The 23,476-nt window shown below is 37.6% G+C and overlaps 1 long non-coding RNA gene across 1 annotated transcript; it reads right to left on the bottom strand.

Moving 5' to 3' along the window:
• Nucleotides 1-3,757: 3,757 nt before the first annotated feature.
• LOC111927450 (uncharacterized) lies at nucleotides 3,758-21,930 on the bottom strand. The gene is made up of 5 exons (XR_002863586.2): nucleotides 21,846-21,930; nucleotides 19,003-19,145; nucleotides 12,425-12,590; nucleotides 4,849-4,869; nucleotides 3,758-4,720 (listed from the first exon to the last, which is right to left on the bottom strand). It is a non-coding gene; the product is annotated as an uncharacterized LOC111927450 (long non-coding RNA).
• Nucleotides 21,931-23,476: the final 1,546 nt, after the last annotated feature.

Below are 23,476 nucleotides of genomic sequence, written 5' to 3'. Positions count from 1 at the left end.
TGCAAGATGGTCAGTTCAGTGAGAGCGTAGAGTGCAAGCCCTCTGTTTATTCCAAATGTGCATATTTATGCTTGGTAAATCCCATGCAAAAAAATTATGCCATTTGATCAGGGAATTGATTGTAAAATAATTTTGTGGTCATACCTGAAATCCACCCATTTGTATTGGTCTCTTTTTCATTTCTACCGTAGCAGAGACAATAAAGATAGGACACTGTATTGTCTTGCCCATCCATAAAGGATCTGGAGGAAATCCTAATTCATACAGGACAGAAAAGCAAAGCAGTAGATAGTAATTTTTTCTTTCATAGGAATGCCAGAGTATACTGAGCAATGCCTCTTTTCCAACTCAGAATCAATGAATTGAGCAGTTACTGACAATCTCTAGTTAAATTAACAAGCCCTGTGTGCAGGCAGGATTGCCAGCTCAGATTCAGCACAGCATGAGGGTAGCTCAATCCTACTCTAGACAGAAGTCCAAAGGTTAAAAAAAGTGTGGTTTCATCAGTTCTAGTCATAGACTTTGGAAACAAAAGACACAAAACCCAGCTTTCCCTTCCTTCTGCTGGCTTTCCCCTCTAAAATGCTGTTACCTTTACCCATGGATTTACAGGCAAGAACAGCCTGCACACTGTCAGCCTGAGTTACCGTGGCTGCTCTGTTGTCTGTCACAGTTTGTTGCTCCAGGTGGTCACTCCTGTTGCCTCCAGCTGGGTTTTGCTGTCCAAAGGGGCTGTATAGCACCTTGTGTTCAGAACAATGTTTGACATGTCAACAGCCTTTAGCAATGTCTATGATTATCTGTGGATCTGAGACCCCTGAGCAGGAAGCTCTTAGCACCCTTCAACAGAATGGTTTTTCAATTTACACAGAAGAGGTCACACCAATTTACAGTGATTCCAACACAAAAAGAGGGCTCTACCACAATAGGATGGCCACAAGGGATGAAGCACCTCCCCCATGAAGATGTGCTGAGAAAGCTGGGGTTCTTCAGTCAAGAAAAGAGGGCTCTGGGGAGATTTCATTGCAGCCTTTCAGAACCTTATAGGGGCTTATAAAAAGGAGGGAGAGGGGCTTTTTCTACAGGCAGACAGGACGAGGGTCAATGGTTTTAAATTGAAAGAAAAAAGGTTTAGATTAGATATTGGGAAGAAACTCTTCACTGTGAGGATGGTGAGGCCCTGGCACAGGTTTCCCACAGAAGATGTGGATGCCCCATCCCTGGAAGTGTTCAAGGCCAAGTTGGGTGTAGCTCGGAGCAACCTGGTCCAGTAAATGGCATCCCTGCCCTTGGCAGAGGGATTGGAGGTAAATGATCTTTCAAGCTGCCTTCCAGGCCAAACCTTGCTGATTCTAAAAGCCTTAATTGTTTGCAGATGCTATTTTTGAGGGGGAATAAGAGCATTGGGATAGATGAAGAACATTAGAAACATATTTGGTCACTAGAAGGTTAATTCAGTAGCTCCATTCCAGGAGGGCACAAAGTTTCCCATAAGTGTGTGATACCTGCCAGCCTGACAAAGTCCAGTTTATTGCAATTTACACTGGACTCCTAAGCATGGACAGAAAAGGCTTGAAAATATCTTCAAAACTGTGCACTGATTTTAAAATGTACTTGCAAGAAGTATCTGTTCCTTGCAGATCTAAACACAGAAACCACATGCTATAGTGGTAATGCTAAGATAATATTTCTCAGGCCCTCCTGTCCTGCTTCCTTCTATTCTCAAGGATTTAGTGTTAAGTGTTTGCACTATCTCAAATGCAATAATCACGGTGCTAAAACACCTCCATGAGCTGTCTCAAAGCTCTTTTTTGATAGGATTTAGTTTTCCCAGTCTCAATGGATCAGCTTCCAAATTCTCCACAAGGAATGCCAGCTCCTTGAAGCAGAGAAAAAAAGAGTAGCTGAACAATCTCCTTTTAATCTGCAGTTGGCTGAATCCTCTTTTCCTCTTGTTCTCTTCCAATTGGGCAGGGGCACCTGCTGTCAGAATCCCATAAATCAGCCAAGTCCCTAGAAAACAACCTTTACAATAGGTCTCTGTGCTCGTAAGAACTTCAGCATGGCTGCAGAGGCTATTTATACACTGCGACTCATCTCCCACTGGTTCTCAAATAGACTCTAAAGTGTCCTGCCACGTCACTTTACCACCACAGAAATCACCTCTGCAGCTAACAATAATTAATGAAACCACACAGGGTAAGATTCATCTCAGCTATTTTTGGTCATCTAAAGATTAGACTTCTCTGTTAAGGAAAAAAGCCTGTCCCTGCAGTCCTCATATTCATTTTCTAAAGAAAATTCATGTCACCTAACATCAGTAAAGACTGACATGCCCTCTGGACAAACTTATCTTTCTCCTCTGACTGTCTAAGAGACAAACTTAGATGCTAAACTTTTAAAAAGTGTAAGATAAAAGAAATTAATCATATGTGGTTTGACAATTTTTGAATTTTTGGCCCAGCTGACCAAATTTGTCAATCAACTGAACTTCCAAAAAGAAAGATAGAATTATAATGTGATTTATTTCATCTCACTTTAGATAGCTAATACTCAAAGCAGTTCAGACCCTCTTGCAGTCAGAGATAAAGAAATCCCAAGGGCTGATGGCTGATTTTCTTGTGTGTAGGAGCCAAGGTAGTAATGTTAGAACCAAGTAGTTGTGTGTAGTAACCAAGGAAAGCATTGGGCAACATAGTTACATTTCTCCCTTTTAGTTATATGAAATTGAGCAAACAAGTCCTCCCTCTTGTGACTTCCCTGCAGTGTTATCTTATGTACACTATAAATTTCCACAATGTATGTTTACAGATAAATTAATACCTTGTTAGTACTGTTACAATTTTTTTTCCCCAGTGCATTTCTCTTGATAGGAACAAGTTCACTGTTTGGCAGCAAAAAGTCTACTGCTGATCTGCTGTACTTCCTTTGTTTATACCAACCATCAGCTTGCTTTTAGCAAAAAAATGCCTTAAATACTAGAATCAGTATGTTTGTTCTTGATAGATCATGCCCAAATAGTACAGATATTAATTAGCTGAGTAATTTATGTGTGTTGAATTTATAATTTTAATTCTCCCTAGCAGCTCTATCATATGGTTGAATGTTGGGACATTCTAAGGTATGACATGACCAAAGACTGACCAATCTCCAGCTTCTAAACCTCTTTACATGTTAGAAAGCATAAATCCCAACAGAGAAAAGCAGTAGCTTCCAAATAAACGAGCAAGATGGAAAGTACAGTCATGTCATTTCTAAGTGATACATTGCTCACTGTCACCATTTCAGGAACAACAAGCCTGATTTGAAAGTGAATGTCCTCTATCCCTCCTCAGTGAAAGAAAATCAATTTGTCTGTGTCCGCTCCTAATTAATTGTTCTCAGGAGGATCTGGAACATAATCCACTTTGAGGCTTGGTTTTCTTTCCCTTCCTTCCTTACATTTTCCCAGCTTGTTCTTATTTTCCCCACTTGTTCTTAGTTGTAGGGCTACAGGACTAAGGCAATGTGCAAAACACATCAGTACTGCTATTAACCAGAAATGCCATTGTTTAGGAGTCTTAACAACTTCCAGCACATTAGGAATAAATCTCCAGCCCTTATCATCCCTGGTGTATTTTGTCCATATGTCAACTTCTTTTTGCATTTCAACTCATGGGGGATTTCTTACCATAACCAGCCACTGTTGCCAACACTGAAGCATTTGGGCTCAAATATAATGCACTTGGACTGTAAAGAAATATGCAGGAGACAGATGGCAGGAGATGAGATTTTATTACTGTGATGTTTCTCTTTTTAGATTAAATCCCAGAATACATACTGTTGAAATTACCCTGCCATTTGTGGTTAAAAAGAAAGAACAACCACTAGATGGCACATTGAAGGAGACAGTTTTTACATGGCAAAACACATGGCACTTCCAAATACTGTCCCATGAAATGCATAAAATGGGTTTAAATAAGACAAATCAAGCATTGAAATATCTTAGTGAGAGAAAGACTAGAAGAAGACCAGGCTAACATTCACAAATTATAAAGCAGCATGGAAAGGGAGATGCTGTCGCTAGCTTTGATTTTCATTCTCTCCACAAACCAGGACTACAGAAATGCACACTGCTGTTTATACAGAGTGTGTCAGCAGAGAAAGGAGGGAGAGCACAATGTGGGAACATCTGTTCTGAGAAACAGGTTGAAAATAGCCATGTAATAGCATGACAGAAACATCTGTGCAATATGCACACTACCATGAGCAGAGCATCAGGAGGGACAAGGATGCAAACAAGTCTGTGAGCAGTAGGTCAGGAAGAGGCTCACTGTTGGGCAGGAAATGCTTCACTAATCCTTTTTACTTATTGCAGCCCTATTATTATTTAAAAGGTAAGAGTACAGAAGGAGAAGGAACTTCCTGTGATATGGGCAGATGCTACAAGAAGGGCTGCATTGCATATCCGATGACCCAAGGACTGTTAAGGAAATGTGCTGAACAGTAATCATAATTAGGAGACAAGCAGCAAGCTAAATATAATATTAATCAGAGCTTCTGTGCCATGTGTTAACCAATACTGTATTTTTCTCCTTATGAGAAGAGGAGTAATGGATTATACCATATCTGTTCAAATAGTAATGCACTGCTGAAATTCTGTCTCTGATAACGTGAGGACATGGAATAGATTTGTTCCGTTTTTCCCTCAGACATTCCAAGGTACGTGTAACCCAGCAGGCTGCAAAAAATAAATGGACAAAATAAATGGACAAGTCTTCAAGCAACAAGTTTTCCCAGTACAATCTTCACTTCAGCCATCAGCAAGCAGAAACTTGACCTTCAGGCTTCAGGTATGGTTCTTCTTACCATCACAAAAATCTGATTTGCCTAAAGAAAGAAAGAAGGAAAGAATCTAGTTAACCATACTTTGAAATGGTAATGCAATAAAAAACATCCATACCTGCATTTACATATGGGTGGAGCAGGCAGTGTGAACACATTTCTGATGTGCAGAAGTACTTTTGAATTATTCCTGAATAGCACACACGTCACTCTCCATAGAAATATGCAAATACCATCTATGCAAATTCAGCACTTTTCTGCACACATCTTAAGCACAGCCCACTCATTTCTCAAGTCTTAGACAATATGAGGATCTATGTAAAATTCAGTATCATTCTGGTAGCTTTCCCAAATATGTCAAACCAGGGGGAATTCCAGAATCTGTGCTGTACATGTGAAATGACATTCAACAGGATTCCCTCCTTCACTAGTGATACTTTTCCTAATCATTTGCTATAACTGAAAATAATTCTGTAACGTATAAAGCCAGCACTTAATAATCTTATTGCTGAAAAAAGAAAATGGATCAATAAGAATAGAAAAATAACACTGTCCTGAACTGTTTCATACTGACAATTGGTGTTGGTAGGGCTACATTTGGTGAAGGGAAGATGTTTTGACATGGAAAAAGCATTGCAAACCACAATCATTTAAAGTGGTTGGTGACACTTTTATAAAAACATTATCAGCCACCACTGGAGGTACAATAAAACAATGACTATTTTAAGAATCATTTCTGACTGCATGTTCTCCAAAATTCTGTGACTTTCTCACAAAGTCTCACAAGGTTAGACTGGCCTAAAATGGTGCTGCAGCCAACAGGAAGCATTGCCAGCAATGTGTCAGGGATAGCTAGCAAAGAAGGAAAAATTTCTGTGTGCACTCACATGAGAGTGCTAATCAAAAAAAATGGCTCTGAAAAAGCTGAAAAATCTCTGGGTGTGAAAGAACTGGTGACCAGAAGTTGTGCCACCAAGATTGCTGTCATTTCTTCACACTCCCTTTCATACAGATCACAATCTTCCTCCTTCACCTCCTTCAGGACAGAAACTCTGGGCCTCCGGATTTACCATCAGTGAAAGAAAAAGGACCAAATGTCTGAAGAAATTCTAAATCAACCATTAAGAAAAACTAAAGTTTTCTGCCTAGAGACTTAGCTTTTACAAATGCTTGTCACCAACCACAGAAAATTAAATGACTATGGCTTAATCTGGTTTTGATTGCTGGGGTTTTTTTTCCTCTAATAGTCACAAATCGACCAAATTCTTCATTTAGCAAATAAAACAAACAGATCTAGATAATTCATAGATAAATGATTGGGAAGAAAAGTTGCAAATAAAAAGGTAAGCATAGCAGTAAGGTAGAGAGAAAGGAATAACAGGCAGTAACCCTCTGGTATTTTTGTGCAGCCTTACTTTTATCCATTGTGCATTGTATGCAATGCTAAGAGAAAGAAATTAAGACCTTTACAATACAGCTTGATGGGAATAAAAAAGAAGGTGAGAGAATCAGACCCATCTATGAGATGGATGAATGAAGCAATAGAAATTGTATAAATATGATCTGTTGGAGGATGGAAGCAACTGAAGGACAGACAAACACCTAAAAGGTCCAGAAGAAGGAAACAATTAAGTTAAACACAAACCACTGAAACTATTAAAAAGTGTTGTTGACTGATACTGGGTTGACTAGTTTTGCTTGCTGGAGCAGAAGATGGTTTCAGGCAACAAGGCACACCTGAGGATGAATAACCCAAAAGCCCTGAAGATGGGTAAACAACTGAAGGAAATTAATGTAGCTTTATTGAAGTCAGACAAAATCAGATGGGAAATGTGGCATTAATTTTAAGCATATGGTATAAATGATAAACCACTGGAATAAACTATTGCCTCACCATCTGCTGATACTATCAAAAATAAGATTGTATATCTTTCTGGAAAATAAATATTTTACACAACCACATGTTACTGAGCTCAAAATAGAAGCAGCTGCATGAAATCTAAAGTCTGAAAATATACGTCATCAGAAGAGTTGTACTAATGGTTTCTTTATCCTAGAAATCTGTAAAGCTTTCCCAGGATCATATTTGGATGGTGAAAGGGTGTCAAATGGCACATGAAAAACAAGTCATTGATACCAATATGCACAGCGATACAAAACAGACCATAATATTTAAATTTCCTTTATGTGTGTGTACATGCATGTTTAAATAAGATTTTAAAATTAAAGACATATTTGTGGTTCTCCATAAACTTAAAAAAAAAGAAAAGTCAGTGTTGTCGTGATCTCTGTAGCAAAATGACTGTCATAGTGCCAAATAGTGAGTGATACTGCAAAATATTAGCAGAAGATGAAAATTGAATAGCATAGTATGTCTGAAACATATTACCACATATTCTTCCTTGGACTAGGATTTCACTTCTGCTAGTTTGCATTCTTTGTTAATTAAAATGAAATAGCCACAGATGGAAGTTACTTTACACAATTGACCTGTGTTACATGAGTTGAAATCAAGACTAACCCATGGCAGATACAGAGCTGAAATCTGTTTTCCCTTCACCACCAAATGCTACAACTTCTGTAGCCACCATGACAGCAAACTGTCATCCTTCAAAAATGACACAGGCTCTTCTCACCAGTCACTAAATCTTAGGAAAGGTGTAATTCCAGAAAGCCAAAACAGTTGACAAAACCAACACAGAAACTGGAGTTATTTCCAGTCTTGTTTACTCAGCATTGCTCAAAGCCTCCACAGTCTCACCAAGCAGGAGCAATGTTATCCAAGGCATCTGCACTAGAAATGGTTCTGTCTGTGCTGGTCACCCCACCACACATAGAGAGAGCAGAAATAAACAAACACTTTAAGGATGAGATGCTTCCTGGTCTGTAGTTTTTCTCTATAATAGGGCAGATGAACGTGCCTTTTTCATTTAGGGGAAGACAAGAACAGAAAGTACAGCATGGATTTCTAATATTAGGAAGGATGTATAACCCCTCTTTCTCTGGAACAGCAGAGTTCTAAGTATTTTAGGAGTTTTCTAACCATTGTGTATAAATGGAGATAAGACATACAGCTCTCTTGGATTAAAGCATTTACAAAAATCTTTAGTATTTTAACTCCAGTAAGCAGCCTAGAAACTTTCAGCAGATTAAGTGAAGGACCATTTTAGATACCTTGGGATATCTGAGGCATCTGTAGATGTATGGAAGATCCAAGACAGTGTCTACAGGGGCTTTCCAGCTAAAGGTCAAGAATAACCCATGGAGTCCAAAATGGTTGTGATCTGAATGCTGACTTCTTGTTGCTACCTCATTTTCAATCACTTTGCTTTAAGAAACCCAAATTGACACCGTCATTCCATTTTCTGTATAGACCAAGTTGAGTTATCAATAGCAAGAGAACCAGGAACTGGAAGCAGTGACCTTTGCAGTTCCCTTCCAAATCAGGTTATTCATGGATTCTATGACTCAAGCAGGTTGTCTCTCAGTTTTGGTAGGTAAGGATGATTCCCACAGTCCATTCTGACAAAAATGTTGCATCTCATCCAAAAGTGTTTCACTATCAGCTTTCTCTTTACTTGCAAAGTTAGCTATATAAATATTATTGAATTTTTCATATTTTTTAAAAAAATTAAAATAGATTTTTTAAAAAACATAGGGAGTCCCATCTACTTTCAAAGGATATGAAAAAGCTTTTCAAGGTAAATCCTTATAGTACTCAGACATAATTCTCCATATATTTCAAATATAAAAACTTCTCTGTTTTCCCATTAAAAATTCTGACTTAGACAGAATTGTCTTATTTAATTTGGTCTAATATGCAGATGAGTATTTCACATTATACCGGTCTTTTATTTTCTTTTATCTTAAAATCTTAACATTTACAAACATATTGTATTGAACATTTATTTTATACTCAATTTAATTAATAGAAACTATTCAAAGTCATTTGAAATGCATTCCACGTTGATTGAAATAATTAGTGTAGGGCTACTCAATATTTACTTTAGATATGAATCTAGAGGGATTTGATAAAATTAATTAGCAGGAACTAATTATAGTTAGGATATGAGTTAGGGTTTAATAAATATAATTACAGAGTAAAAATGATGGATTCTTAATTAATAGATACTAGTTGCCAAACATTGAAGAGAGATTATCATATTTCTGTGCAGGACATGCTGTTAGGCACACCTTCAGTTCCTGAGGAAATAGTGACATTTGAAGTGTTTAGGGAGGGGTCTGAGGGGGAGTGAAAAACAGATAAACTAATTTGTTCCTATTTTGCAGTGAAGGTATCAGATCAATTCATGAAAGCTGCCTTCTGTACAGGGATACCTTCCTGCCTGTAGTGTGTTGGCAAGTGACACAGTGGCTACGCAGCAGAATTCTAGAGGTATTTAGGCATTTAATGATGACAGTAGGCTTGTGATGGGATTTTGGTATTACTTAGCTGTTTCTAAACATTCAGCTTAACACCTGATCTCTTCTTATATGTGCCTAACTCTAACTGCTTAGCTCACTTTGTTTTCTCTGTGTCTACCTAAAAAAAGGGGATAATCAAGTTTTCTGTCTTAACATAATGTTTTGGTTATAACTTCTTCTAAGGCAGTTAAGTAATCAACTAGTGGAGTATTAAAGGCTCTATAAATATTATGATAAATTGATGGAAGAATTGCTGTCTATTTTGAGGCAGAAAGCTGGCCATGTTTTAAATTAATTTTCTGCTTTTGGATTCTTCCTTCCTCCAGGGTTCATTGCACTCCACAGCTTTTTAACATGTGTCTACGTAACAGTCCAGACATGCAAGTGCTGTGTCAAAGGCTGGCATTTGACCTGTGTGATAGCACACCAGAGAAGGGATGGGAGTGAGTGGACACATATCTTATTATTTCAAAATGTGAAGGGCAGGTTCATAAATTGCAATTACTGACCAATGGTAGAAGAGGGGAAGAAGCTAATTATTATTTGGAGAGGAAGAAAGCTAGACTGTGATAAGTATGTTCTCTTACCCTGTTCTAAAAACTTATTTAAAAAACACTCCCCAGACTGAATCACAAATCATCCTTACTCACAAGAACTGAATTTTGTCCTTGCATAACTTCAGGACTTTCTGAGTAAGTGTGAAAACTACTCAGAAAGTCATGAAATTAGTAAAGAACATTAAAAAAAAAAAAAGTATATCTTATTATGAACAGCAATTACATCAAGAACTAAAATTTCTGTGCATTTTCTTTTTAAGAATTCATGGGGAAACTAAATTAAAGATGTAAAAATGTTGCCCTGGCACATTTTCTCCATTCATCTCACTCGAAAAATCTTCAAGTTACTCTGAAACAAGTAGACTGAACCAGGTACTTCTAAGGGGCCCTTTCCAATGATGCTGTGACTCTGTGACCAACCACTACCCAGAATGAAGAGCAGCAGCCATCCCTTTCTAGCACAGAGAAGAGCATTACATTTCCAGCAGTATTAGGTAATATTTATTTTCCAGTTTTCCCCTTCCAGGACACAACTAAATGCCCTGATTGTTAGAGACACCAGCTACTTGCTGCTCACACACACTTTGTGCCTGGGTGTTAATCTGGAAAGCCTTATGATTTACCTGCACTGGTAATTTCTTAGCTTCTAGCAAGGCTCCCACCTTCTCTTGCAAATGTTTGGGTAGAAGAGGCCTTGAATACCAGATTTTTGCCACTGTAAAAATTTTCAAGCAGTTTGGTATTATTTTGCTGACATCAGCTGCATATCCAGCTGGTGCAAAGGTACAACTTCTTCACAGCAGCTCACTGAACCAGAAGTTGATCTGTTTGCCAAGTATCCCATAGTGAGAGTCAGATGAGAAAAGCATGAGACCAAGCCAGAAAAGGGAAGTTATTGAATCATAATATCACCCACATTATTTACCAGTCAACTCACCTCAGACCTGCTATTTAATGCTTATTTAGGTAAGACTCTATTAGCTAGATTTAATTTTCTTCTCTACTCTTTTAAGTATGACTGTAAAATATGAGGATTTAAAATCCTTTCACTCCAAAAAACTCAACTTTTCTTCTAAATTTAATGTAAAATAAAAAACAACTACTCAAAACACAATAATCCCTCAACCTTTTTTTACCTGCTATAAGCATTAAACTAAGATTATTAAATTAATTTAAAATTATTTAATTATATTCTATTATTTTGTATGCCATTTGAACAACAAAAAGAATGCAAAATATGTTGTTCCTTTTATCAGTGTCTTAAGAAAATACTACTGAGCTCTAATCCCTTGTGGCCTTCCTGGAGAAGTATGGAGCTGAGGATTGGTAGCCTCTCCTCCAGCAACAGCAGTGGGAAATCCGGGAATCAGAAGAGCCTCGACCAAGGTGTCCCATTTTAAACACCAGAAATTGTCTCTTTCACAGCCACAGAATAGACAGAAACTCATAAGGCAGTAAAAATTATTTTTATGCATAAAGCTTCACTCTTTTGTATGTAGATGTTAATCTCTGAAGGGCTGCAATTTGTAGCTTCACAGGATCTAACTTTAGAAGGAACTCAAAGGGCTGTATTCATTGTTGACAGTGGCAGAAACAGATGAGAGAAAGGCAGGAATAATGAGTAAACAGAAAGGATCAAGTTGTTAACAGGAATATAGTCCAAGTTTATAGACTGATTCCTCCATTTTTCTCTTAAAAAAATAAAAATTTAAAATGTATGTGTGATCACACAGCTTTTTAAATGGATACAGAGCAGAACACATAATTTATTCACTTTTTATTCTTTGCCCCCTTAAAAGAGATGTCACAGTGGCAAGGGAGAGAGAGTGATCCTTCATATGCTTGCAGTAAAATGAATTGATATGTAAAGACAGGATGGGAATAGATGCCAAACTCTGACTGTAAACTGCAGCTCTTCCTTTGCACTCTTTTTCTTCTACAGCCTACCTAGAAAGCAACAGTAATAGACTCTTGTGCAATTTCTTTCTATCTTGCTTCTTCACTGCTAAACAATGCTGACAGACACATCACTGCAAGTTTGTCTCTTTATCCACCAGTAGTACACACCTTAAAGGAGATCTCTAAAGTCTGAAGAGTGAGTCTCCTCCACCCACTCTTCTTTCTCCTGTCATTATCACACCATAGTTTACTGCTTTTCAGAATTGCTTCCCTCCATCTCTTCCTCACAAGGTGATCTCACACAAAAGTGTATAGCAAAAAGGCACTGGCACCATGGAGAAAACTTGTCAAATGCTCCCTCCATGTTTCCTCTTTGTGGGCAAAATCTTGGCAGTGAGCAGACAGTGCTCTGCTCTGTGCATCATATGCATCACCTTGTGCAAAATTCACAGCACATTCAAGACAAATGCTGAAAAACTCAGCAGAACAGAAGGTCAGATAAACATCCAAGTAAGGGAAAATTTGGGTGACCCAATGATTAAATAATAGCCATAGGGACAAAACTTTCCATTTTTTCCTTTTGGTTCACTTATGACATGTTTATAACCACTAGCTAAGTAATTAACTGCTCCTTCCTCCTTTATCTGTAGAAATGAATTTATGTATTATTATATACAGCTGCAGCATCTCCAGAAAAACAGATCTGTCTTCACACTCACCAGAGACAATTGCAGTTTGAACCAGAATTCATTCCACGGTGTAATCTCTGTTCAGTGGTAGAGAAGATGTCCTGCTGGGACAAAGCAAGGGCCATTTGTCACAGCTTCCCTTCCACTGAGAGCCAGCCTGTTCAGCCAGCAAAGATCAGCAAGGATCTGTGAAGTCCTGCAAGTAGGAGATTAAGTCATCACTATAAAGGTTTCAGAGTGACCCCCCTCAGCTACCTCTTTGGAAATATAACTGACACTGCAGCTGGTTAAGGACATTTAAATTGCTGTTTGTTAGTGGTGTTAGTTTTGCTATTTACCAAAGGGGAGTCTTGCAACATTGCATTCCACATTTATTTTTGCTGAGCTAGTTAAAAAAATTAAGAAGTTTCTGAAGGGAGCAGCTGCCTTATCTCATTTCCTATCTGTTCTGATCATACCTCTGTTCTATTAAAACTCTATTAAAAATCTTGTTGGCCTGTTCTTCTAAGCCCATGAGACATTATTTCCCACAATCCTCTCAATATGTTTTCCACCACTAACCCACAATGATCAGCAGTTCCCAGAAATATTATGTGTACTCTTGATTAAGACATCACATCCTCCTGTCTATACCACTGTCACTTCTTTACAATTACACTGCTAAACTGGCCATATCCACATTGAGATTAAGAGCTTAGCAGGAATGGACATTTCATCTAGAAAATAAGAATGGTCAGAGTTACAATCAATAGTCTGTCCCACACTTGTCAGTACAGCAGACTAGGATGTTCAGGGTATACCAGTCCTCACAGGCAAGAAAATGATGTGACAAGGTAGATTCGCTTCCCAGATCTTAATGACTGACTACCTGCTTCTGACTGGATTTATTAAATGTAACTCTTTGTGTCAGCTTGGAGCAAAGCTTGAACTCTTCTACATTGAAGGGCAGAAAAATATGTAACAATTGCTTTCCTACTCTAACTTGAATTTTTCTTATGAGTTATTAAGACCATAAATGCAAATTTTGCTGGTAGTTTAAATCTTAATTTAACTGTTCAGAGTCTTGGACTACCACAAGCTAAGTAGAAATGTGTCCTGAGGAAAACTGATGTTTATCTTTTGTCTGTATCCTGGCTTCTTGGTGAAAATAGTTGGCACTGGATATTGTCAGAGACAGAATTTGCTGAACTTATCTATGTTTTTATTTCATAATTGAAAGGAGAGTAGTTAATCTGAAACACTGTAATGGTCCAAAGCAAGAGGAAGATTATTATAACCTTGCTCATCTGGATGTGTACCTGACTCAGTTTTCTGGTTACCACAGGATCAATCCTAGAGGTATCTAGTAATACTTCTGTTGCCTTTAGGTTTTGTTAAGGAAGAATTTTCATTTTAAAGAGGTTATGACGATATAGACCCCCATTAGGGAAATAGGCTTTGATGTGGAACATTTTCCACTTCTTTATTTTGACTGAAAGGTCAATTTTCAGAATAAAAGAAAGAAAAAATTCCACTTGTCTGCTGTGAGAGCAGCAAACTCTCCCAGCTTTTGCACATTGACAGAATTACTTTTACTTTTCAGGTTCCTAATCCTACATCCTTTCTAAAACTGCTGTTCTTAATGCTTGACTTCTTATCTCAAGGATTAAAGGCCATTGCTGTTTAGAAGATATCTTGGTTTTCCCCCTCCATTCAGTAACAAGGTGGAATAGGAAATACAACCCACCTTCCTAACCATTAACTCTCCCAGCCTTTAGGGGAAATTCTCTGGGCTTAAATGCTCTCAAAAACTTTTGGGATGGCTTTTTCAGACTCTGCTAGGCACTCTCTGAAAAATAAGTACTTTTTTAAATGACAGGAAAAAGCAAAACCATTTCTATTTGTTAGTGCTTCAGTTTCAAGCCTTACAGCCCCACTCAGTAAGAGGGGAGATCTTTGGCTTCATAGGGGAAGTCTTTGTTACTGTCTCTACATTTGTCACTTGAGAAACAAAATATGGGATATGTGGTATGATTAAATATAAAAAGTCCTCAGCTGGACCACTGAAGTCAGCCATAGGGGCTTCAGATGGAATGAACACTCATTTGTATTCCCCAGGACAGAGCTGGGCAACCAGACGTGTCACAAGAGCCTGCAAATTTAATGTAATATTCACAGCAGCTGCCTTTTCTTAACCTAAATCCTCCATTCCTATAGAAACCAGCAGTGTGAAATCTCAGATTCCTTTCTGTTGTGTGTATCTGTGTGTTTTAGTTTCAGTTCTCTGACTACAGAGAATCTTGTAAATGTGGCACAGGTGCACAGTGCAGATGATGCACAATAAGACAAGTAATAAGGTGCTTGATTCTATAGCACAGTTCCAGGGTTCCTGATTCTCATTTCCCAAATAGTGAGATTGCCACTATTGAATTTTCTCTTATATTTGAGTATTGGGCTTGTTGCCAACACAGTGCTTTATGTAGTCTTCTGTTGAAGGATTATATTTAAATTATTATGGTCTTGAATACCTACCAAAATTATTTATTCAAAAGGTTTCTGTGTCCAGTGTTTGGGGAAAATGTAAAAACATTTAGAGAGAAAGTTTGCTTACCCTGCCAGGTAAAACCCCCAGGCAAACATAATACATTAAAAAGGAAACAGTTAAACGGAGCAGCAAATTCATTTGCTAGGTCCTTCTTAGTCTTCATTTTCCAGTTATGTTCATTATCACTTAATTGTCCCATTGTTTAATATTATTCTTTTTTTATGCTTGCGAATACTTTGCTTGTTAAATAAACATGTTTTTTCCACTTTTCTCCAATGAAATATCTTCCTGAACCAGCTGGGGGAGGGGCCACTTGAATCTGCTTTCTAGAGGGACCCCTTTGGAAGTTTCCTCCCTAATTTGCCCTAAACCAGGACAGCTACTATGTCAGAACTGAAGACACTCAAAGAACTGAGAAAAATAAAATCTCAGATTTCATTCAGCATCCAAGAAGGGATGATATATTTTTCATTTTACATTGAGGATTCTACTGAATTGTGAGCAGCAATACCAACCTATAGGCAAAAAATGAGGCTCTCATTATCATACCAAACTCAGGTAACCACCAGGCTCCATTCTACTGCCTCTACACTGCCCTTTTCAAACTCTCCAGTTTATTCAAGAGACCCACAAGTGGGTTCATAGATCTGACAAGGAACCTGCTGGAGGAGATTTGCGTCCTTTTGAAGCAGCAGAAAGCTGCCAGGGGGATACAGTATAGCTTTTCAAAAAGTATTAGGCATCTATGTTTAGGAAACTGAATCAAGATCATTATATAAGCTCCCATTATCATTAATGGAGATGCAATCAATGCAATCTATAAAGACCAGGGAGCTGGAGAGACTCTATTATTTGTATTGACAAGGCCTTCATTGATTGTAAGAGGATCATGGACACCTAGTGTAACAGTAAACATCTGTGCTAGATAACAAAATTTAGATTTCTTAATCTTAAACTGAACCAAACACCCTATCAACTTCATTTAGAGATTAGGAGTAGAAATAAATGTTTCTTGAGAGTTAGAAGCAGTTTCAAATTAGGTAATAAATGAGAAAATGTCACTGTGCAGTGAAAATGTGATTATATTTTTAGAAGAATTTAATGGAAGTAGGGAAGAATATAAGAATAGTTTCACTCGGATAAATCCAAGATCTGTACAGCCCAATATCCCATCTCCCATAGTGGCCATGAGCAGATGTCAAGGGAAATGTAAAAACAGGGTAAACATGGCATTACCAGGATGCTCAGTATTGTTGTGATCAAAACTCCATTTTACGTGTATCTCTAATTAACAATATAAATGCAAGTCATAGGTACACACCTATATCACTTCCCAATAAGAATTTGAAGTTCACAGATTTTTATTATTCCTACCTCTCATTTGACAATTATGAAAGAATTTCAAAATGATATATGTTTTATAGTAGCTGATAATTTTTAGCCTGCTGACTAGACAATTTATGTGAAAAGAACACCATATTATTCACCAAAGTATGTATTTAAAAAATCCATCCCCAAATACTCCTCTATGATTTCCAAAAACTAATTGTGGTTATGGAAGAAATCTCCCTGACTTTCCAGACCTGTGCCAGTCTGCAAAATCAATCTTCCATTTTAAAATGTGCTTTTACCCTCCCTCCTCCTCTACTTCCTTTATTTTGAGAACTTTCAGAAAACAGTCTTGTCACATATTGACAGTGACGAGACGGGGAGCCGACCTGTTCAGCTCAATGGGCTGAGGACTTCAGGGACAAACTGCAATAACTGAAGCCTGATCACTTTATGGGAGGGATTGTGTGTCTGTGCCAGGGGCAGCAGGGGCTGGAATGGATGATCAGAAAGCCTCCAGTGGTGTATTCTTATTTTAGTGAAGCGTGCTCAAACACAGGGCTTTTTCTACATTTTTCCCTTCTTTGTTGGTTTGTTTATTTGGTTTTTTGTTTGTTTTCTTTGGTTTTAATTACCCCTTTTTGAACCAAAAAGCACTGAGAAAACAAAATGTCCTGCCTTGCAAAATGTATAAAGAGGCAAAATTCATACCCAAATGAATAAAAGAATAAAGATGGGAAAGCCAAACTGGCTGGTATTTAGATATTCTACAGCTATTCTAATAAAGCACAATGTTTATGGCGTTGCAGCAACAGGGCATTGAATGACCCACAACCATATTAATGAATTCTTATAACCTAGCAAATATGAGAACCTCTGGAAGGTATCCAGTGAGACTCATCCCTGAGCTTCCCTGACTCTTGCACTGTCAATTGGAAGTGGTTGGGAAAAGGAAGTTTGCACAAATCAAAACATAGCAATCTTTTGATTCTACAGAAAGTCAAATTCCAAGGTTGACCATTGGACACAGTTCTGATACAGCCTATTCATGAAGTCATTGCAAACCACACACAAATGACAGGGATACACCCAGTTGTGTCCCAGTCAATCAAGAAACAACCAAGAAAGACAGGAGTATCAGTGTGGTCCTAGCTGGTGATGCAGCACAGACCAGCTGTGATCTTCCACATGGAGTCTCTGTACTTGCTTCCAGGTATTTTCCCCTTCAGACCCGAGCAACAGGGTTGTTGCAAACTTAAAACAAACTCATAATCTCTGTATGAGTGAAAATTGGGACACTCTGGGTGTAGGCATGAACATATATTGGGTTTTTTCTTATTTATATTCTTGTCTCTTTCTGTTATAAAATGAATGCCAATGAAACAGCAACTGGGGAATGTTAATGTGGGCACTGAAACATTAACTTCTCTGAGATATTTTTGTGATCTTAATTGTAAAGTCTTAAATAACATTGACAAAGCTTTACTTTCTATTGATCCTATTGCTATACTAAACTCTTCATTATGTGAATTTGTGAATGCTCACAAGAGTCAATCATAATTATGCATGGCCCAATATAATTGAAATCAAAACAATGGATTGATTCATGCTGCAAAGTGTTTTACTTCTAGCAATCTCTATGAGGCAATCAACCAAAAATTAGATCTGTATATCAGTGAGTTTTTTTATTTAAATATTAAGCAATAGTTAGCAAACCTCCAGAGGTCCTCTTCACATAGTTTCACATCAGCAGGCTAACTGATTTTAAACTTATATCCCCAAAACTCCTAGGAATTATATTCAAAAGCATAAGGCCAGACAGTCTTTTCATTGAAACTCAAAAAAAAAACCCCAAAACAAACCAGCACATTTTATTCTACTAAACCATGTTCCTGAAAGTCTTAGTTTTAGTTCTACATAAATGGAATAAAAGACAGATTTTGTAAATGGAATGTAATGGAATGATTCTACTTTATCTGAACCACTAATATGCCATTTTGAAATAAGGGGAACAAACTACTATCAACAGTGACATGGATGTTTGAAATAAGATTTTGGTGGTTTTGGTTTATTTTTTGTTTTGGGTGTGAGTTATTTTAGCCAGTCCTGGAAATATTCTTTAAAATTTTGATCCAAAGAATTCTACTGAAAAAAGAAGTTTAAACTTCAAATTTAGCTTTACATTTTTAGCAACAGTAAAAAAAAATAAAAAATCTAGAGATTTGGAAACTTTAGTGCAATTTTTATGAAACTATGATTGCGTAGAGAAGCTGAAATGATCCCTAGTCCTGATGGCAAGTGGTAGGTAAGGTGGAATCACTGTGACCAGCTGCAGAGGTAACCATGTGCCTGATATCACACTATTACAACACCAAAAGAAAAAAGTTATTGTTGCATGTAAGTTAGGGGAGAAAATAAGGAAAGATCCTTAAAAAGTTCTCCAATTTTATTTCATCCTGGAGATGGACCCAGGTGCAGACTCTACTGACTTTCGCCAAGAATACTGAATAATTTAAGAACAAAAATTATGTACAATTCTGCAAAACTCCTGTGCCCATCAGATGGAATAAGGTGTGCTCAGAGGGATGTTTATCCCCTCCCAATGAGATAAGGATTTCTGCCATAGTGTTCCAAAGACTCTTTATACTGAGACACTCTTATTTTGTCTTTCCCAACACTTCTTTAAATTCTTCAACATTCTGATTTCGTGTGGTTCTGATTTATCTGTAGTGATTTAGTCACTACAAGGAGATACCTTGCAACCCCAGGTAGAAGAAAGCCATCAGTACAGTTGTCTTCCATGTTCATTCAGGGTATTGGTGTTCCTGATCAGATTCCACACAGCTGGCAAAGATCACTTCTCACAAACTGGCCTTCAAAGTAGGCATAATACACCTCCTAGGTGTCAAAGAGCACATTATAAGAAGAAATTATATAATGATATAATATCATTATATCATTATATCATTATATATATTATTATATATATATTTTTATATATATATATATAATTAGATAGATAGATAGATAGATAGATAGATAGATAGATAGATAGATAGATAGATAGATAGACAGATAGATAATATATAAGAAGAAAATTGGTAAGCCATGGGAAAACTTCATTTTCTCCTTCCTCTTCATCCCTCCCTATTTGATAGACCAATAAACCAGTATTTCTCCTTTTTTTCTGGTGAAATTCAGCTTGCTTTCCACCCTGGCATTCATAGTCCTGCTCCACTGGGCAAGGACAGAAATGCAGACAGAAATGTGTATCCTCACAAAGCCCTTCTCTGCCACAGGACTCCTCAAGTCCTGCCCAAGGAGATAATTTCAAGAAGGCAAATAAGTTTAATTTAGCCTCTGGGCTTTTTCTCTCCTCATTTCTCTGATGAGATGTTCAATTCACTCCATTTTGTTGTCAGATTTGTGACATAGAGACCTGTCTCTGAGCAATGAGTCTAAAGCCAATATCTCATTTCACATAAGCCACTAAGCAGTCATCACATGGTAATGCTTTCCAGTCACTATGGATGCAAGGCTGTAAGCTTTCATCTATAAATTCTTTTTTAGTTGCTCATTTCTGTCAAGCTGGTCTAATCTACTTACACCTGGCACATTAATTCTTATCTTTTCCCTGCAACATTGTAATTATATGTTATTTCCAGCAATAATTAATTCTCTCTCGGGCGGGCTTTTTATAGCTTATAAGTCAAAGTGGGCTGCACCATACTAAATAATTAATTCAGACTGTGTTTTATGTCATGACATACACACAGCCCCCAGGGGTAACAGTTAGAGAATTCTTTTGAGAAGAAAGTCCTTGGCTCCCAGAGGTTTACAGACCAGAAAACACCAATTGTACCAGTTATTTCTCTCTCACCAGCAGTAGGTGTGTTCAGTTCTTTGTACCAACAATCTATTTGTGGAAGCTATTTCCAGAAGGCCTTGCTGTAGTCTCAGCTCACAAGACCATGCAGCTGCAGAGCACGTGAGTGATTACGAACAGCACATAGAGCCCTTCAGAAAAGCCTGCAACAGTTCACACACTTACCTGCACTTGCCCATATTTCTTGGGCTTCTTAATTATACAGAAAAGGGGCATTCACATGAAAAAAAATGTGATATGAAACTGTAGCTATGAGGTATTGACAAGCCATGCACGTAGAAAACTCAATCATTAAGCAAAAGTCGATAGCTAGATACGGTATCTTACCTAGGGGAAGTGTAATCTCAAATACCTCACCACTCCAGAAATACAGAAAAGAAAAAAATTAAGGGGGGTGGAGAAAAAGGTACTTTAAAACTAGCCAGGAAGACAGATTAGGTAACAGAAGCCTGAAAGTTTCAATATGCCTAAAAGGATTTGCTGGAATCCAATGAGAAAATGTTTGAAAGACGAAAGAACTCTATTAATAGGAAAAGTATAATTACCAATCATGAACTATAAAGAATGCAAATATATTAAACAGAATTATAACACATACCTCCTTATCAGAGGAAGGATAGCAACTGCACAAGGAAGACAAGGATCAGAGGATAACATTGTATAGAAAATATGAATAGTAACAATTTAAATTACTAGTGTATAATGAAGCATCAGAAGAGAACGTGTCTGAGGAATATTTCCAGATAACTTAAAGCAATAGCTTCCAAATTTGCTCTTCCATTGTGTTCTTTTGTTGTTGGTATAAGCAGTGGCAGTAGTAATACAGAGTCCTATCTTCCCTTTTAGCTGTTTCTCAGTCCAGCTACAGTACATTAACCAGCAGCACAACATGTCCCATCATCACAGGATCATTCAATGAGTTAGACCAAGTGAAGTACTGTTAATTTACTCCTTTGGATTAAATAAAGCAAAATATTATATAATTTTACTGATAGGAAAACCCCTCTAGCATAAACTATTATATAAGTAGCAAAATGTTCAAAAACATATATATCCTACTGGAAAACCTAAATAGCTTGTGCAAAATCTTGAATCACACTGGCCATAATTTTTTTTTATTTTAGATAATATTTTGTTCTATTCATCTCTCTTATTTTCTGATTCCAGTTGTGCAGGACTGGATAGTTCAGTAGGAAATTATGATAGCAATGGGACCATAAGTCTATTTTTTTCCTGAGGGGTAATTCTATGGCATGACATATTCCTTTCTTTGTGTAGAAAACAGATATTGTTAAGGACTGAGTTAGTAATTGGCAGATGTGATTCACACAAAGACAATCAATTAAAATACAGTAAGGTCCTTCAGCAGTTGCTACCATGAGCTCTGTGTGTGGTGATTATAAGCATGCAATGATCCAAATCAAGGGTTTTCTTTGCATCTGTTTTGTAAATAGAAGAGGTTCATGTAAGGCCCATCCCAAATCTGTTTTCTTTAGATAACAGCCATGTGGCAGAGCTGGTGGCTGAAATCTGAACAATATATTTGAGAAGGGAACAAGGGTTCCAGTGCTTTTCCTTTATTTCAAAGGGGAGGCAGAGAACAAACTCTATCTTCCAGCACAGTCCAGGACCACAGCACACGAGCTGCTGTCCTCACAGACTAATACAGACTGGAAAGGAGGATAAGAGTATCTCAGACTGCTTTAGATTACCTGCACCAGATTTGGATCTCACTGGAGGAGGAAGGTGCCAGCCACAGGAAGGGAACTGTGTGGAGCCAAGAATGTGTTCTCCAATAATGAGACAAGGGCAGAAACGTTCTGTGAATGCAATCAGGTCATAATGACAGACTGTCTGCGTGCACCCTCACAAGGAAAACACCTTGAGTTTCCAGACTTCATAAGAAAACATGATATCCTGCACTTGTCAAGATATACCTTTACTAGTTCTATTTTAATAGATGAAGTTCCAGCCATCAGACACCTCTGAGCAGCACAAGCATGGTAACAGACTGACAATTAATAACACCCTTCAGCAATATGGCTGCAAGGTGGCCCAGAGCCATCCTGCAGCCCCTCAATATGAAAAGTGCTGGCAATATCTTTCTTTAAAACTGCAATACATGGGTGAGAGATAAACAGTCTGAAAAAAATAATAATTTCTGCAGCATATTGGTAAGAAAAAAAGAGCATGACACATTTTTTTTTCTGCTGTGGCTCTCAATGTTAGCTTGGAGAACAGAGCATACAGTTTTACTAGATGTTGTCTAAAGAAAATTACTGTATGATTTGGTCTTACCTATGTTGATATTTTTCTTTTTTTCCAGCTGAGTTAATAATCAAAGGGTTATGGTCAGCCAAAGAAAAGGAAAGACATTGGAATAGGAAGGAAAAAAACACATACTTTTCACCTTTTAAGTGACAGCATTCCAAAGATCTGGCAAAAAGCCAAAACTTTGTCAACTTCTTGTCTAAATATGAAAAATTCTTGACAGCTCCATTATGCATAATTTTCTACATCCCATGAGAGTCCTGGTGCTTATAAAGAGCCCACTTTCTGTCTCCTTTCCCTCACAGAAGGAAGGTAAGCGCAGTTACTTTAAAAGACTGAATAAGGAGCACGCTGAAATTCCTTTCAATTTGCAAACTGTCTCACAAGGTCATTAGTGCTGTTATAGCTGTTTGTTCGTGCTGTTATTTATACCATGGCATCTGACCACATTGCAAGCATTAAAATAAAATATCTGTCCATAAGGCAACTATAATTGTCATCTTCCTATTAACCACCTCTACTTATCACACAGGGAGAAGAAAGCTGCAGCATTCTGGCTTGGTCCTGCTCGTCTGAGGAACGGGGAGAGACTCATCTCAACTTCTGAGCAGAAATAAGTGTCTGCCATAAACAACAAGCAGAAGTGAAGTCCTTGAAAGTCCATGCTTTTAGTCAAAAATTTAAATCTGAGGACTCTGGCAGATATCAAAATGTGCTTTCTGAACTGGGCTGTGATGATGGCTACACAGTCCCTTGAGATTTGTACAGTGTACCTGGTGTACCTGATGTGAGCTCTGCTGAGAAACATTGGGATGAGCATATGCTGCTACACTGGGATTAAGAAAATTATGGGGTCCTGGACATCAAATCTTTAATTAAAATTTACAGAAAATGTTTTTTCAATTATGAACATATTTACTTAAAATTTCCCAGGCAGATCATTAAAATTAGCAAATTGCAGATTTATCAATATCTTTGAAACACAATATCCATCCTATAAATGCATGAAGGAGAAGGAAAAAGAGCCTGTTAAAAAAAAAATGTAAAAATTATGCTGATAATAATAAAGATG

The sequence above is a fragment of the Cyanistes caeruleus genome, chromosome 2 (assembly GCF_971803275.1).
Source record: "Cyanistes caeruleus chromosome 2, bCyaCae1.hap1.1, whole genome shotgun sequence".
Taxonomy (NCBI): Eukaryota; Metazoa; Chordata; class Aves; order Passeriformes; family Paridae; genus Cyanistes; species Cyanistes caeruleus.
The sequence above is the reverse complement of the archived record's forward strand: the minus strand, read 5'-3'. Positions and strand labels throughout refer to the sequence as shown.